Source organism: Ambystoma mexicanum, chromosome 1p (assembly GCF_040938575.1).
Source record: "Ambystoma mexicanum isolate Mex_15411 chromosome 1p, UKY_AmexF1_1, whole genome shotgun sequence".
In the NCBI taxonomy this organism is placed as follows: domain Eukaryota; kingdom Metazoa; phylum Chordata; class Amphibia; order Caudata; family Ambystomatidae; genus Ambystoma; species Ambystoma mexicanum.
In genome coordinates, this window is record NC_090921.1 from 245,467,914 (window position 1) to 245,484,212 (window position 16,299).

The window sequence follows — 16,299 nt, forward strand, 5'->3', positions numbered from 1 at the left end:
AGAGACTATGGCATGAGTAATCCAGACATCATCAGAGCCCATGGCGTAAGCCTTCCAAACATCAATAGAGCCCATGAAGTGAGCCTTCCGAACATCATCAGACCCCATGGTGTGAGCATTCTAAACATCATTAGAGCCCAAGGCATGAGCCTTCTAAACATCATGAGAGCCCAAGTTGCGAGCCTTCTAAACATCATAAGAACCCAGGGCATGAGCCCTTTAAACATGATCAGAGCCCGCGGCATGAGCCTTTTAAACATCATCAGAGCCCGTGGCGTGAGCCTTCCAAACATCATCAGAGCCCATGGCAGGAGTCTTCTAGACATCATCAGAGCCCACGGCGTTAGCCTTCTAAACATGATCAGAGCCCAGGGCGTGAGTCTTCTAAACATCATCAGAGCCCATGGCGTGAGCCTTTTAAACATCATCAGAGCCCGTGGCGTGAGCCTTCCAAACATCACCAGAGCCCATGGCAGGAGTCTTCTAGACATCATCAGAGCCCATGGGGTGAGCCTTCTGAGCACTATCATCACCCAAGCCATGAGCCTTCTAAACATCATCAGAGCCCAAGGCGTGAGCCTTATAAACATCATCAGAGCCAGGGCAAGAGCCTTCTAAACATCATCAGAGCCCGTGGCATGAGACTTCTAAACATTATCAGAGCCCACGGCATTAGCCTTCTAAACATCATCAGAGCCCAGGCCGTTAGCCTTCTAAACATCATCAGAGCCCATGGTGTGAGCTTTCCAAACATCATTAGAGCCCGAGGCGTGTGCTTTCTAAACATCGTTAGAGCCCAGGGCGTGAGCCTTGTAAACATCATCAGAGTCCAGGGCATGAGCCATCATCAGAGCCCAGGGCGTGAGCCTTCTAAACATCATCAGAGCCTGTGGCGTGAGGCTTCTCAACATCATCCGAGCCCGTGGTGCGAGACTTCTAAACATCATCAGAGCCCACGGCATTAGCCTTCTAAACATCATCAGAGCCCATGGTGTGAGCCTTCCAAACATCATCAGAGCCCAGGGCATGAGCCTTCTAAACATCATCAGAGCCCGTGCGTGAACCTTCTAAACATCATCAGAGCCCAGGCATGAGTCTTCTTAACATTATCAGAGCCCAGGGTGGTAGCCTTTTAAACATCATCAGAGCCTGTGGCGTGATCCTTCTAAACATTTTCAGAGCCCAGGGCATGAGCCTTCTAAACATCATCAAAGCTTGTGGCGTGGGCCTTCCGAACATCATCAGAGCCCAGGACGTTAGCCTTCTAAACATCATCAGAGCTAAGGGCATGAGCCTTCTAAACATCATCAGAGCCCAGGGTGTGAGCCTTCTAAACATCATCAGAGCCCGAGGCGTGAGCTTTCTAAACATCGTTAGAGCCCAGGGCGTGAGCCTTGTAAACATCATCAGAGTCCAGGGCATGAGCCATCATCAGAGCCCAGGGCGTGAGCCTTCTAAACATCATCAGAGCCTGTGGCGTGAGGCTTCTCAACATCATCCGAGCCCGTGGTGCGAGACTTCTAAACATCATCAGAGCCCACGGCATTAGCCTTCTAAACATCATCAGAGCCCATGGTGTGAGCCTTCCAAACATCATCAGAGCCCAGGGCATGAGCCTTATAAACATCATCAGAGCCCGTGCGTGAACCTTCTAAACATCATCAGAGCCCAGGCATGAGTCTTCTTAACATTATCAGAGCCCAGGGTGGTAGCCTTTTAAACATCATCAGAGCCTGTGGCGTGATCCTTCTAAACATTTTCAGAGCCCAGGGCATGAGCCTTCTAAACATCATCAAAGCTTGTGGCGTGAGCCTTCCGAACATCATCAGAGCCCAGGACGTTAGCCTTCTAAACATCATCAGAGCTAAGGGCATGAGCCTTCTAAACATCATCAGAGCCCAGGGTGTGAGCCTTCTAAACATCATCAGAGCCCAGGCATGAGTGTTCTTAGCATCATCAGAGCCCAGGGTGTTAGCCTTCTAAACATCATCAGAGCCCATGGTGTGAGCCTTCCAAACATCATCAGAGCCCAAGGCGTAAGCCTTCTAAACATCATCAGAGCCCAGGGCATGAGCCTTCTAAACATCATCAGAGCCTGTGGCGTGAGCCTTCTAAATATCATCAGAGCCCGCGGCTTGAGCCTTCTAAACATCATCAGAGCCCAGGCATGAGTCTTCCAAACATCATCAGAGCCCAGGGGATTAGCCTTCTAAACATCATCAGAGCCCGTGGGGTAAGCCTTCTAAACATTTTCAGAACCTGGGGCATGAGCCTTCTAAACATCATCAGAGCCCGTGGCATGAGCCTTCTAAACATCATCAGAGCCCACGGCGTTAGCCTTCTAAACATCATCAGAGCCCAGGGCGTTCTAAACATCATCAGAGCCCATGGTGTGAGCCTTCCAAACATCATCAGAGCCCATGGCACTCGTCTTCTAGACATCATCAGAGCCCATGGTGTGAGCCTTCTGAACATCATCAGAGCCCAGGGCGTGAGCCTTCTGAGCACCATCAGAGCCCATGGCATTATTCTTCTAGTCATCAATAGAGCCCATGAAGTGAGCCTTCCGAACATCATCAGAGCCCAAGGTGTGTGCCTTCTAAACATCATTAGAGCCCAAGGCATGAGCCTTCTAATGATCATCAGAGCCCATGGCGTGAGCCTTCTAAACATCATCAGAGCCAGGGCATGAGCCTTCTAAACATCATCAGAGCCTATGGCGTGAGCCTTCTAAACATCATCAGAGCCCACGGCGTTAGCCTTCTAAACATCATCAGAGCCCAGGGCGTTAGCCTTCTAAACATCATCAGAGCCCAGGTGTGAGCCTTCCAAACATCATCAGAGCCCAAGGCGTGAGCCTTCTAAACATCATCAGAGCCTGTGGTGTGAGCCTTCTAAACATTTTCAGAGCCCAGGGCATGATCCTTCTAAACATCATCAAAGTCCGTGGCCTGAGCCTTCCAAACATCATCAGAGCCCATGGTGTGAGCCTTCTAAACATCATTAGAGCCAAAGGCGTGAGCCTTCTAAACATCATCAGAGCCCAAGGCGTGAGCCTTCCAAACATCATCAGAGCCCAGGGCGTGAGCCTTCTAAATATCATCATAGCCCAGGCGTGAGCCTTCTAAACATTTTCAGAGCCCAGGGCATGAGCCTTCTAAACATCATCAAAGCCCGTGGCGTGAGCCTTCCGAACATCATGAGAGCCCATGGTGTGAGCCTTCTAAACATCATTAGAGCCCAAGGTGTGAGCCTTCTAAACATCATCAGAGCCCAAGGCGTGAGCCTTCTAAACATCATCAGAGCCAAGGGCATGAGCCTTTTAAACATCATCAGAGCTGGTGACATGAGCCTTCTAAACATCATCAGAGCCCAGGCATGAGTCTTCTTAACATCACCAGAGCCCAGGGCGTTAGCCTTCTAAACATCATCAGAGCCCCTGGTGTGAGCCTTCCAAACATCATCAGAGCCCAAGGAATGAGCCTTCTAAACGTCATCAGAGCCCATGGTGTGAGCCTTCTAAACATCATCAGAGCCCAGGGCGTTAGCCTTCTAAACATCATCAGAGCCCATGGTGTGAGCCTTCGAAACATCATCAGAGCCCAAGGCATTAGCCTTATAAACATCATCAAAGCCCGTGGCGTGAACCTTCTAAACATCATTAGAGCCCATGGCATGAGCCTTCTAAACATCATCAGAGCCCAGGCATGAGTCTTCCAAACATCATCAGAGCCCTGGGCGTTAGCCTTCTAAACATCATCAGAGCCCAGGGCATGAACCTTCTAAACATCACCAGAGCCCGTGGCTTGAGCCTTCTAAACGTTTTCAGAGCCCAGGGCATGAGCCTTCTAAACATCATCAAAGCCCGTGGCGTGAGCCTTCTAAACATCATCAGAGCCCAGGCATGAGTCTTCCAAACATCATCAGAGCCCATGGCGTTAGCCTTCTAAACATCATCAGAGCCCGTGGCGTAAGCCTTCTAAACATTTTCAGAGCCCAGGGCATGAGCCTTCTAAACATCACCAGAGCCCAGGGCATGAGCCTTCTAAACATCATCAAAGCCTGTGGCGTGAGCCTTCCGGACCTCATCAGAGCCCATGGTGTGAGCCTTCTAAACATCATTAGAGTCCAAGGCGTGAGCCTTCTAAACATCATCAGAGCCCAAGGCGTGAGCCTTCTAAACATCAGACCCAAGGGCATGAGCCTTCTAAACATCATCAGAGCTCGTGGCGTGAGCCTTCTAAACATCATCAGAGCCCAGGCATGAGTCTTCTTAACATCATAAGAGCCCAGGGTGTTAGCCTTCTAAACATCATCAGAGCCCATGGCATGAGCCTTCCAAACATCATCAGAGCCCAGGGCCTGAGCCTTCTAAACATCATCAGAGCCTGTGGCGTGAGCCTTCTAAACATCATGAGAGCCCAGGCATGAGTCTTCCAAACATCAATAGAGCCCAGGACGTTAGCCTTCTAAACATCATCAGAGCCCATGGTGTGAGCCTTCCAAACATCATCAGAGCCCAGGGCCTGAGCCTTCTAAACATCATCAAAGCCTGTGGCGTAAGCCTTCTAAACATTTTCAGAGCCCAGGGCATGAGCCTTCTAAACATCATCAGAGCCCGTGGCATGATCCTTCTAAACATTATCAGAGCCCACGGCGTTAGCCTTCTAAACATCATCAGAGCCCATGGTGTTAGCCTTCTAAACATCATCAGAGCCCATGGTGTGAGCCGTCTGAACATCATCAGAGCCCAGGGCATTATTCTTCTAGTCATCAATAGAGCCCATGAAGTGAGCCTTCCGAACATCATCAGAGCCAACAGGGTTAGCCTTCTACACATCATCAGAGCCCAAGGCATGAGTCTTCTAAACATCATCAGAGCCCAGGGAATGAGCCATCTAAACATCATCAGAGCCCATGGCGTGAGCTTTCTAAACATTATCAGAGCCCATGGCGTTAGCCTTCTAAACATCATCAGAGCCCAGGGCGTGAGCCTTCTAAACATTATTAGAGCCCAGGGCGTGAGCCATCATCAGAGCCCAAGGCGTGAGCCTTCTAAACTTCATCAGAGCCCATGATGTGAGCCTTCTCAACATCATGAGAGCCTGTGGCGTGAACCTTCTAAACATCATTAGAGCCCAGGGCGTGAGCCTTCTAAACATCATTAAAGCACAGAGCATGAGCCTTATAAAGATCATCAAAGCCCAGGGCGTTAGCCTTCTAAACAACATCAGAACTCAAGGCGTGAGTCTTCTAAACATCATCAGATCCCAAGATGTGAGCCTTCGGAGCCCCATCAGAGACTATGGCATGAGTCATCCAGACATCATCAGAGCCCATGGCGTAAGCCTTCCAAACATCAATAGAGCCCATGAAGTGAGCCTTCCGAACATCATCAGACCCTATGGTGTGAGCATTCTAAACATCATTAGAGCCCAAGGCATGAGCGTTCTAAACATCATGAGAGCCCAAGTTGCGTGCCTTCTAAACATCATAAGAACCCAGGGCATGAGCCCTTTAAACATGATCAGAGCCCGCGGCATGAGCATTTTAAACATCATCAAAACCCGTGGCGTGAGCCTTCCAAACATCATCAGAGCCCATGGCAGGAGTCTTCTAGACATCATCAGAGCCTATGGCGTTAGCCTTCTAAACATGATCAGAGCCCAGGGCGTGAGTCTTCTAAACATCATCAGAGCCCATGGCGTGAGCCTTTTAAACATCATCAGAGCCCGTGGTGTGAGCCTTCCAAACATCATCAGAGCCCATGGCAGGAGTCTTCTAGACATCATCAGAGCCCATGGGGTGAGCCTTCTGAACATCATCAGAGCCCAGGGCGTGAGCCTTCTGAGCACTATCAGAGCCCAAGCCATGAGCCTTCTAAACATCATCAGAGCCCAAGGCGTGAGCCTGCTAAACATCATCAGAGCCAGGGCAAGAGCCTTCTAAACATCATCAGAGCCCGTGGCATGAGCCTTCTAAACATCATCAGAGCCCAGGCCGTTAGCCTTCTAAACATCATCAGAGCCCATGGAGTGAGCTTTCCAAAAATCATTAGAGCCCGAGGCGTGAGCTTTCTAAACATCATCAGAGCCTGTGGCGTGAGCCTTCTCAACATCATCCGAGCCCGTGGTGTGAGACTTCTAAACATCATCAGAGTCCACGGCATTAGCCTTCTAAACATCATCAGAGCCCATGGTGTGAGCCTTCCAAACATCATCAGAGCCCCGGGCATGAGCCTTCTAAACATCATCAGAGCCCGTGCGTGAACCTTCTAAACATCATCAGAGCCTGTGGCGTGAGCCTTCTCAACATCATCCGAGCCCGTGGTGTGAGACTTCTAAACATCATCAGAGTCCACGGCATTAGCCTTCTAAACATCATCAGAGCCCATGGTGTGAGCCTTCCAAACATCATCAGAGCCCCGGGCATGAGCCTTCTAAACATCATCAGAGCCCGTGCGTGAACCTTCTAAACATCATCAGAGCCCAGGCATGAGTCTTCTTAACATTATCAGAGCCCAGGGTGGTAGCCTTCTAAACATCATCAGAGCCTGTGGCGTGATCCTTCTAAACATTTTCAGAGCCCAGGGCATGAGCCTTCTAAACATCATCAAAGCCTGTGGCGTGAGCCTTCCGAACATCATCAGAGCCCAGGGCGTTAGCCTTCTAAACATCATCAGAGCTAAGGGCATGAGCCTTGTAAACATCATCAGAGCCCAGGGTGTGAGCCTTCTAAACATCATCAGAGCCCAGGCATGAGTGTTCTTAGCATCATCAGAGCCCAAGGTGTTAGCCTTCTAAACATCATCAGAGCCCATGGTGTGAGCCTTCCAAACATCATCAGAGCCCAAGGCGTAAGCCTTCTAAACATCATCAGAGCCCAGGGCCTGAGCCTTCTAAACATCATCAGAGCCTGTGGCGTGAGCCTTCTAAACATCATCAGAGCCCGCGGCTTGAGCCTTCTAAACATCATCAGAGCCCAGGCATGAGTCTTCCAAACATCATCAGAGCCCAGGGTGTTAGCCTTCTAAACATCATCAGAGCCCGTGGGGTAAGCCTTCTAAACATTTTCAGAACCTGGGGCATGAGCCTTCTAAACATCATCAGAGCCCGTGGCATGAGCCTTCTAAACATCATCAGAGCCTGTGGCATGAGCCTTCTAAACATCATCAGAGCCCACGGCGGTAGCCTTCTAAACATCATCAGAGCCCAGGCATGAGTCTTCCAAACATCAATAGAGCCCAGGGCGTTAGCCTTCTAAACATCATCAAAGCCTGTGGCGTAAGCCTTCTAAACATTTTCAGAGCCCAGGGCATGAGCCTTCTAAACATCATCAGAGCCCGTGGCATGATCCTTCTAAAGATCATCAGAGCCCATGGCTTTAGCCTTCTAAACATCATCAGAGCCCAGGGTGTTAGCCTTCTAAACATCATCAGAGCCCATGGTGTGAGCCGTCTGAACATCATCAGAGCCCAGGGCGTGAGCCTTCTGAGCACCATCAGAGCCCATGGCATTGTTCTTCTAGTCATCAATAGAGCCCATGAAGTGAGCCTTCCGAACATCATCAGAGCCCCGGGTTTGAGCCTTCTGAGCACCACCAGAGCGCATGGCATTATTCTTCTAGTCATCAATAGAGCCCATGAAGTGAGCATTCCAAACATCATCAGAGCCCAGGGTTTGAGCCTTCTGAGCACCATCAGAGACTATGGCATGAGTGTTCCAGACATCATCAGAGCCCATGGCATTAGTCTTCTAGTCATCAACAGAGCCCATGAAGTGAGCCTTCCGAACATCATCAGAGCCCAGGGTTGAGCCTTCTGAGCACCATCAGAGCGCATGACATTATTCTTCAAGTCATCAATAGAGCCCATGAAGTGAGCCTTCCAAACATCATCAGAGCCCAGGGTTTGAGCCTTCTGAGCACCATCAGAGACTATGGCATGAGTCTTCCAGACATCATCAGAGCCCATGGCACTAGTCTTCTAGTCATCAATAGAGCCCATGGTGTGAGCCTTCTAAACATCATCAGAGCCCAGGGCATGAGCCTTCTAAACATCATCAGAGCCCATGGCGTTAGCCTTCTAAACATCATCAGAGCGCAGGGCGTTAGCCTTCTAAACATCATCAGAGCCCATGGTGTGAGCCTTCCAAACATCAGAGCCCAAGGCGTAAGCCTTCTAAACATCATCTGAGTCCAGGGCGTGAGCCTTCTAAACATCATCAGAGCCCATGGTGTGAGCCTTCCAAACATCATCAGAGCCCAAGGCGTGAGCCTTCTAAACATCATCAGAGTCCAGGGCATGAGCCATCTAAACATCATTAGAGCCCGTGGCGTGAGCCATCTAAACATCAGCAGAGCCCAGGCATGAGTCTTCTAATAATCATCAAAGCCCGTGGCGTGAGCCTTCCGAACATCATCAGCGCCCATGGTGTGAGCCTTCTGAACATCATCAGAGCCCAGGGCACGAGTCTTCTAGACATCATCAGAGCCCATTGTGTGAGCCTTCTGAACATCATCAGAGCCCAGGGCGTGAGCTTTCTGAGCACCACCAGAGCCCATGGCATTATTCTTCTAGTCATCAATAGAGCCCATTAAGTGAGCCTTCCGAACATCATCAGAGCCCACAGCGTTAGCCTTCTACACATCATCAGAGCCCAGGGTGTTAGCTTCTAAACACCATCAGAGTTCATGGTGTGAGCCTTCCAAACATCATCAGAGCCCAAGGCATGAGTCTTCTAAACATCATCAGAGCCTAGGGCATGAGCCATCTAAACATCATCAGAGCCCGTGGCGTGAGCCTTCTAAACATTATCAGAGCCCATGGAGTTAGCCTTCTAAACATCATCAGAGCCCAGGGCGTGAGCCTTCTAAACATCATTAGAGCCCAGGGCGTGAGCCATCATCAGAGCCCAGGGCGTGAGCCTTCTAAACATCATTAAAGCCCAGAGCATGAGCCTTCTAAAGATCATCAAAGCCCAGGGCGTTAGCCTTCTAAACAACATCAGAACCCAAGGCGTGAGTCTTCTAAACATCATCAGATCCCAGGATGTGAGCCTTCGGAGCCCCATCAGAGACTATGGCATGAGTAATCCAGACATCATCAGAGCCCATGGCGTAAGCCTTCCAAACATCAATAGAGCCCATGAAGTGAGCCTTCCGAACATCATCAGACCCCATGGTGTGAGCATTCTAAACATCATTAGAGCCCAAGGCATGAGCCTTCTAAACATCATGAGAGCCCAAGTTGCGAGCCTTCTAAACATCATAAGAACCCAGGGCATGAGCCCTTTAAACATGATCAGAGCCCGCGGCATGAGCCTTTTAAACATCATCAGAGCCCGTGGCGTGAGCCTTGCAAACATCATCAGAGCCCATGGCAGGAGTCTTCTAGACATCATCAGAGCCCACGGCGTTAGCCTTCTAAACATGATCAGAGCCCAGGGCGTGAGTCTTCTAAACATCATCAGAGCCCATGGCGTGAGCCTTTTAAACATCATCAGAGCCCGTGGCGTGAGCCTTCCAAACATCACCAGAGCCCATGGCAGGAGTCTTCTAGACATCATCAGAGCCCATGGGGTGAGCCTTCTGAGCACTATCATCACCCAAGCCATGAGCCTTCTAAACATCATCAGAGCCCAAGGCGTGAGCCTTATAAACATCATCAGAGCCAGGGCAAGAGCCTTCTAAACATCATCAGAGCCCGTGGCATGAGACTTCTAAACATTATCAGAGCCCACGGCATTAGCCTTCTAAACATCATCAGAGCCCAGGCCGTTAGCCTTCTAAACATCATCAGAGCCCATGGTGTGAGCTTTCCAAACATCATTAGAGCCCGAGGCGTGTGCTTTCTAAACATCGTTAGAGCCCAGGGCGTGAGCCTTGTAAACATCATCAGAGTCCAGGGCATGAGCCATCATCAGAGCCCAGGGCGTGAGCCTTCTAAACATCATCAGAGCCTGTGGCGTGAGGCTTCTCAACATCATCCGAGCCCGTGGTGCGAGACTTCTAAACATCATCAGAGCCCACGGCATTAGCCTTCTAAACATCATCAGAGCCCATGGTGTGAGCCTTCCAAACATCATCAGAGCCCAGGGCATGAGCCTTCTAAACATCATCAGAGCCCGTGCGTGAACCTTCTAAACATCATCAGAGCCCAGGCATGAGTCTTCTTAACATTATCAGAGCCCAGGGTGGTAGCCTTTTAAACATCATCAGAGCCTGTGGCGTGATCCTTCTAAACATTTTCAGAGCCCAGGGCATGAGCCTTCTAAACATCATCAAAGCTTGTGGCGTGGGCCTTCCGAACATCATCAGAGCCCAGGACGTTAGCCTTCTAAACATCATCAGAGCTAAGGGCATGAGCCTTCTAAACATCATCAGAGCCCAGGGTGTGAGCCTTCTAAACATCATCAGAGCCCGAGGCGTGAGCTTTCTAAACATCGTTAGAGCCCAGGGCGTGAGCCTTGTAAACATCATCAGAGTCCAGGGCATGAGCCATCATCAGAGCCCAGGGCGTGAGCCTTCTAAACATCATCAGAGCCTGTGGCGTGAGGCTTCTCAACATCATCCGAGCCCGTGGTGCGAGACTTCTAAACATCATCAGAGCCCACGGCATTAGCCTTCTAAACATCATCAGAGCCCATGGTGTGAGCCTTCCAAACATCATCAGAGCCCAGGGCATGAGCCTTCTAAACATCATCAGAGCCCGTGCGTGAACCTTCTAAACATCATCAGAGCCCAGGCATGAGTCTTCTTAACATTATCAGAGCCCAGGGTGGTAGCCTTTTAAACATCATCAGAGCCTGTGGCGTGATCCTTCTAAACATTTTCAGAGCCCAGGGCATGAGCCTTCTAAACATCATCAAAGCTTGTGGCGTGAGCCTTCCGAACATCATCAGAGCCCAGAACGTTAGCCTTCTAAACATCATCAGAGCTAAGGGCATGAGCCTTCTAAACATCATCAGAGCCCAGGGTGTGAGCCTTCTAAACATCATCAGAGCCCAGGCATGAGTGTTCTTAGCATCATCAGAGCCCAGGGTGTTAGCCTTCTAAACATCATCAGAGCCCATGGTGTGAGCCTTCCAAACATCATCAGAGCCCAAGGCGTAAGCCTTCTAAACATCATCAGAGCCCAGGGCATGAGCCTTCTAAACATCATCAGAGCCTGTGGCGTGAGCCTTCTAAATATCATCAGAGCCCGCGGCTTGAGCCTTCTAAACATCATCAGAGCCCAGGCATGAGTCTTCCAAACATCATCAGAGCCCAGGGGATTAGCCTTCTAAACATCATCAGAGCCCGTGGGGTAAGCCTTCTAAACATTTTCAGAACCTGGGGCATGAGCCTTCTAAACATCATCAGAGCCCGTGGCATGAGCCTTCTAAACATCATCAGAGCCCACGGCGTTAGCCTTCTAAACATCATCAGAGCCCAGGGCGTTCTAAACATCATCAGAGCCCATGGTGTGAGCCTTCCAAACATCATCAGAGCCCATGGCACTCGTCTTCTAGACATCATCAGAGCCCATGGTGTGAGCCTTCTGAACATCATCAGAGCCCAGGGCGTGAGCCTTCTGAGCACCATCAGAGCCCATGGCATTATTCTTCTAGTCATCAATAGAGCCCATGAAGTGAGCCTTCCGAACATCATCAGAGCCCAAGGTGTGTGCCTTCTAAACATCATTAGAGCCCAAGGCATGAGCCTTCTAATGATCATCAGAGCCCATGGCGTGAGCCTTCTAAACATCATCAGAGCCAGGGCATGAGCCTTCTAAACATCATCAGAGCCTATGGCGTGAGCCTTCTAAACATCATCAGAGCCCACGGCGTTAGCCTTCTAAACATCATCAGAGCCCAGGGCGTTAGCCTTCTAAACATCATCAGAGCCCAGGTGTGAGCCTTCCAAACATCATCAGAGCCCAAGGCGTGAGCCTTCTAAACATTTTCAGAGCCCAGGGCATGATCCTTCTAAACATCATCAAAGTCCGTGGCCTGAGCCTTCCAAACATCATCAGAGCCCATGGTGTGAGCCTTCTAAACATCATTAGAGCCAAAGGCGTGAGCCTTCTAAACATCATCAGAGCCCAAGGCGTGAGCCTTCCAAACATCATCAGAGCCCAGGGCGTGAGCCTTCTAAATATCATCATAGCCCAGGCGTGAGCCTTCTAAACATTTTCAGAGCCCAGGGCATGAGCCTTCTAAACATCATCAAAGCCCGTGGAGTGAGCCTTCCGAACATCATGAGAGCCCATGGTGTGAGCCTTCTAAACATCATTAGAGCCCAAGGTGTGAGCCTTCTAAACATCATCAGAGCCCAAGGCGTGAGCCTTCTAAACATCATCAGAGCCAAGGGCATGAGCCTTTTAAACATCATCAGAGCTGGTGACATGAGCCTTCTAAACATCATCAGAGCCCAGGCATGAGTCTTCTTAACATCACCAGAGCCCAGGGCGTTAGCCTTCTAAACATCATCAGAGCCCCTGGTGTGAGCCTTCCAAACATCATCAGAGCCCAAGGAATGAGCCTTCTAAACGTCATCAGAGCCCATGGTGTGAGCCTTCTAAACATCATCAGAGCCCAGGGCGTTAGCCTTCTAAACATCATCAGAGCCCATGGTGTGAGCCTTCGAAACATCATCAGAGCCCAAGGCATTAGCCTTATAAACATCATCAAAGCCCGTGGCGTGAACCTTCTAAACATCATTAGAGCCCATGGCATGAGCCTTCTAAACATCATCAGAGCCCAGGCATGAGTCTTCCAAACATCATCAGAGCCCTGGGCGTTAGCCTTCTAAACATCATCAGAGCCCAGGGCATGAACCTTCTAAACATCACCAGAGCCCGTGGCTTGAGCCTTCTAAACGTTTTCAGAGCCCAGGGCATGAGCCTTCTAAACATCATCAAAGCCCGTGGCGTGAGCCTTCTAAACATCATCAGAGCCCAGGCATGAGTCTTCCAAACATCATCAGAGCCCATGGCGTTAGCCTTCTAAACATCATCAGAGCCCGTGGCGTAAGCCTTCTAAACATTTTCAGAGCCCAGGGCATGAGCCTTCTAAACATCACCAGAGCCCAGGGCATGAGCCTTCTAAACATCATCAAAGCCTGTGGCGTGAGCCTTCCGGACCTCATCAGAGCCCATGGTGTGAGCCTTCTAAACATCATTAGAGTCCAAGGCGTGAGCCTTCTAAACATCATCAGAGCCCAAGGCGTGAGCCTTCTAAACATCAGACCCAAGGGCATGAGCCTTCTAAACATCATCAGAGCTCGTGGCGTGAGCCTTCTAAACATCATCAGAGCCCAGGCATGAGTCTTCTTAACATCATAAGAGCCCAGGGTGTTAGCCTTCTAAACATCATCAGAGCCCATGGCATGAGCCTTCCAAACATCATCAGAGCCCAGGGCCTGAGCCTTCTAAACATCATCAGAGCCTGTGGCGTGAGCCTTCTAAACATCATGAGAGCCCAGGCATGAGTCTTCCAAACATCAATAGAGCCCAGGACGTTAGCCTTCTAAACATCATCAGAGCCCATGGTGTGAGCCTTCCAAACATCATCAGAGCCCAGGGCCTGAGCCTTCTAAACATCATCAAAGCCTGTGGCGTAAGCCTTCTAAACATTTTCAGAGCCCAGGGCATGAGCCTTCTAAACATCATCAGAGCCCGTGGCATGATCCTTCTAAACATTATCAGAGCCCACGGCGTTAGCCTTCTAAACATCATCAGAGCCCATGGTGTTAGCCTTCTAAACATCATCAGAGCCCATGGTGTGAGCCGTCTGAACATCATCAGAGCCCAGGGCATTATTCTTCTAGTCATCAATAGAGCCCATGAAGTGAGCCTTTCCGAACATCATCAGAGCCCCGGGTTTGAGCCTTCTGAGCATCACCAGAGCGCATGGCATTATTCTTCTAGTCATCAATAGAGCCCATGAAGTGAGCCTTCCAAACATCATCAGAACCCAGGGTTTGAGCCTTCTGAGCACCATCAGAGACTATGGCATGAGTCTTCCAGACATCATCAGAGCCCATGGCATTGGTCTTCTAGTCATCAACAGAGCCCATGAAGTGAACCTTCCGAACATCATCAGAGCCCAGGGTTGAGCCTTCTGGGCACCATCAGAGACTATGGCATGAGTCTTCCAGACATCATCAGAGCCCATGGCATTAGTCTTCTAGAGTCCATGGTGTGAGCCTTCTAAACATCATTAGAGCCCAAGGCATGAGCCTTCTAAACATCATCAGAGCCCAGGGCATGAGCCTTCTAAACATCATCAGAGCCCTTGGCTTGAGCCTTCCAAACATCATCAGAGCCCAGGGTTGAACCTTCTGAGCACCATCAGAGACTATGGCATGAGTCTTCCAGACATCATCAGAGCCCATGGCATTGGTCTTCTAGTCATCAACAGAGCCCATGAAGTGAACCTTCCGAACATCATCAGAGCCCAGGGTTGAGCCTTCTGAGCACCATCAGAGACTATGGCATGAGTCTTCCAGACATCATCAGAGCGCAGGGCGTTAGCCTTCTAAACATCATCAGAGCCCATGGTGTGAGCCTTCCAAACATCATCAGAGCCCAAGGCGTGAGCCTTCTAAACATCATAAGAGTCCAGGGTGTGAGCCTTCTAAACGTCATCAGAGCCCATGGTGTGAGCCTTCCAAACACCAGAGCCCAAGGCGTAAGCTTTCTAAACATCATCAGAGTCCAGGGCGTGAGCCTTCTAAACATCATCAGAGCCCATGGTGTGAGCCTTCCAAACATTATCAGAGCCCAAGGCGTGAGCCTTCTAAACATCATCAGAGTCCAGGGCATGAGCCATCTAAACATCATCAGTGCCCGTGGCGTGAGCCTTCTAAACATCATCAGAGCCCAGGCATGAGTCTTCTTAACACCATCAGAGCCCATGGCGTTAGCCTTCTAAACATCATCAGAGCCTGTGGCGTGAGCCTTCTAAACATCATGAGAGCCCAGGCATGAGTCTTCCAAACATCAATAGAGCCCAGGACGTTAGCCTTCTAAACATCATCAGAGCCCATGGTGTGAGCCTTCCAAACATCATCAGAGCCCAGGGCCTGAGCCTTCTAAACATCATCAAAGCCTGTGGCGTAAGCCTTCTAAACATTTTCAGAGCCCAGGGCATGAGCCTTCTAAACATCATCAGAGCCCGTGGCATGATCCTTCTAAACATTATCAGAGCCCACGGCGTTAGCCTTCTAAACATCATCAGAGCCCATGGTGTTAGCCTTCTAAACATCATCAGAGCCCATGGTGTGAGCCGTCTGAACATCATCAGAGCCCAGGGCATTATTCTTCTAGTCATCAATAGAGCCCATGAAGTGAGCCTTTCCGAACATCATCAGAGCCCCGGGTTTGAGCCTTCTGAGCATCACCAGAGCGCATGGCATTATTCTTCTAGTCATCAATAGAGCCCATGAAGTGAGCCTTCCAAACATCATCAGAACCCAGGGTTTGAGCCTTCTGAGCACCATCAGAGACTATGGCATGAGTCTTCCAGACATCATCAGAGCCCATGGCATTGGTCTTCTAGTCATCAACAGAGCCCATGAAGTGAACCTTCCGAACATCATCAGAGCCCAGGGTTGAGCCTTCTGGGCACCATCAGAGACTATGGCATGAGTCTTCCAGACATCATCAGAGCCCATGGCATTAGTCTTCTAGAGTCCATGGTGTGAGCCTTCTAAACATCATTAGAGCCCAAGGCATGAGCCTTCTAAACATCATCAGAGCCCAGGGCATGAGCCTTCTAAACATCATCAGAGCCCTTGGCTTGAGCCTTCCAAACATCATCAGAGCCCAGGGTTGAACCTTCTGAGCACCATCAGAGACTATGGCATGAGTCTTCCAGACATCATCAGAGCCCATGGCATTGGTCTTCTAGTCATCAACAGAGCCCATGAAGTGAACCTTCCGAACATCATCAGAGCCCAGGGTTGAGCCTTCTGAGCACCATCAGAGACTATGGCATGAGTCTTCCAGACATCATCAGAGCGCAGGGCGTTAGCCTTCTAAACATCATCAGAGCCCATGGTGTGAGCCTTCCAAACATCATCAGAGCCCAAGGCGTGAGCCTTCTAAACATCATCAGAGTCCAGGGTGTGAGCCTTCTAAACGTCATCAGAGCCCATGGTGTGAGCCTTCCAAACACCAGAGCCCAAGGCGTAAGCTTTCTAAACATCATCAGAGTCCAGGGCGTGAGCCTTCTAAACATCATCAGAGCCCATGGTGTGAGCCTTCCAAACATTATCAGAGCCCAAGGCGTGAGCCTTCTAAACATCATCAGAGTC

The 16,299-nt window shown here is 50.1% G+C and overlaps 1 protein-coding gene and 1 long non-coding RNA gene across 3 annotated transcripts in view; one reads left to right on the forward strand and one right to left on the reverse strand.

Moving 5' to 3' along the window:
- Nucleotides 1-16,299, forward strand: part of LOC138568684 (uncharacterized) — a 342,089-nt gene that overhangs the window by 254,692 nt on the left and 71,098 nt on the right. The gene's annotated exons all lie outside the window — the stretch shown is intronic.
- Nucleotides 1-16,299, reverse strand: part of LOC138568676 (hydroperoxide isomerase ALOXE3-like) — a 411,617-nt gene that overhangs the window by 154,506 nt on the left and 240,812 nt on the right. The gene's annotated exons all lie outside the window — the stretch shown is intronic.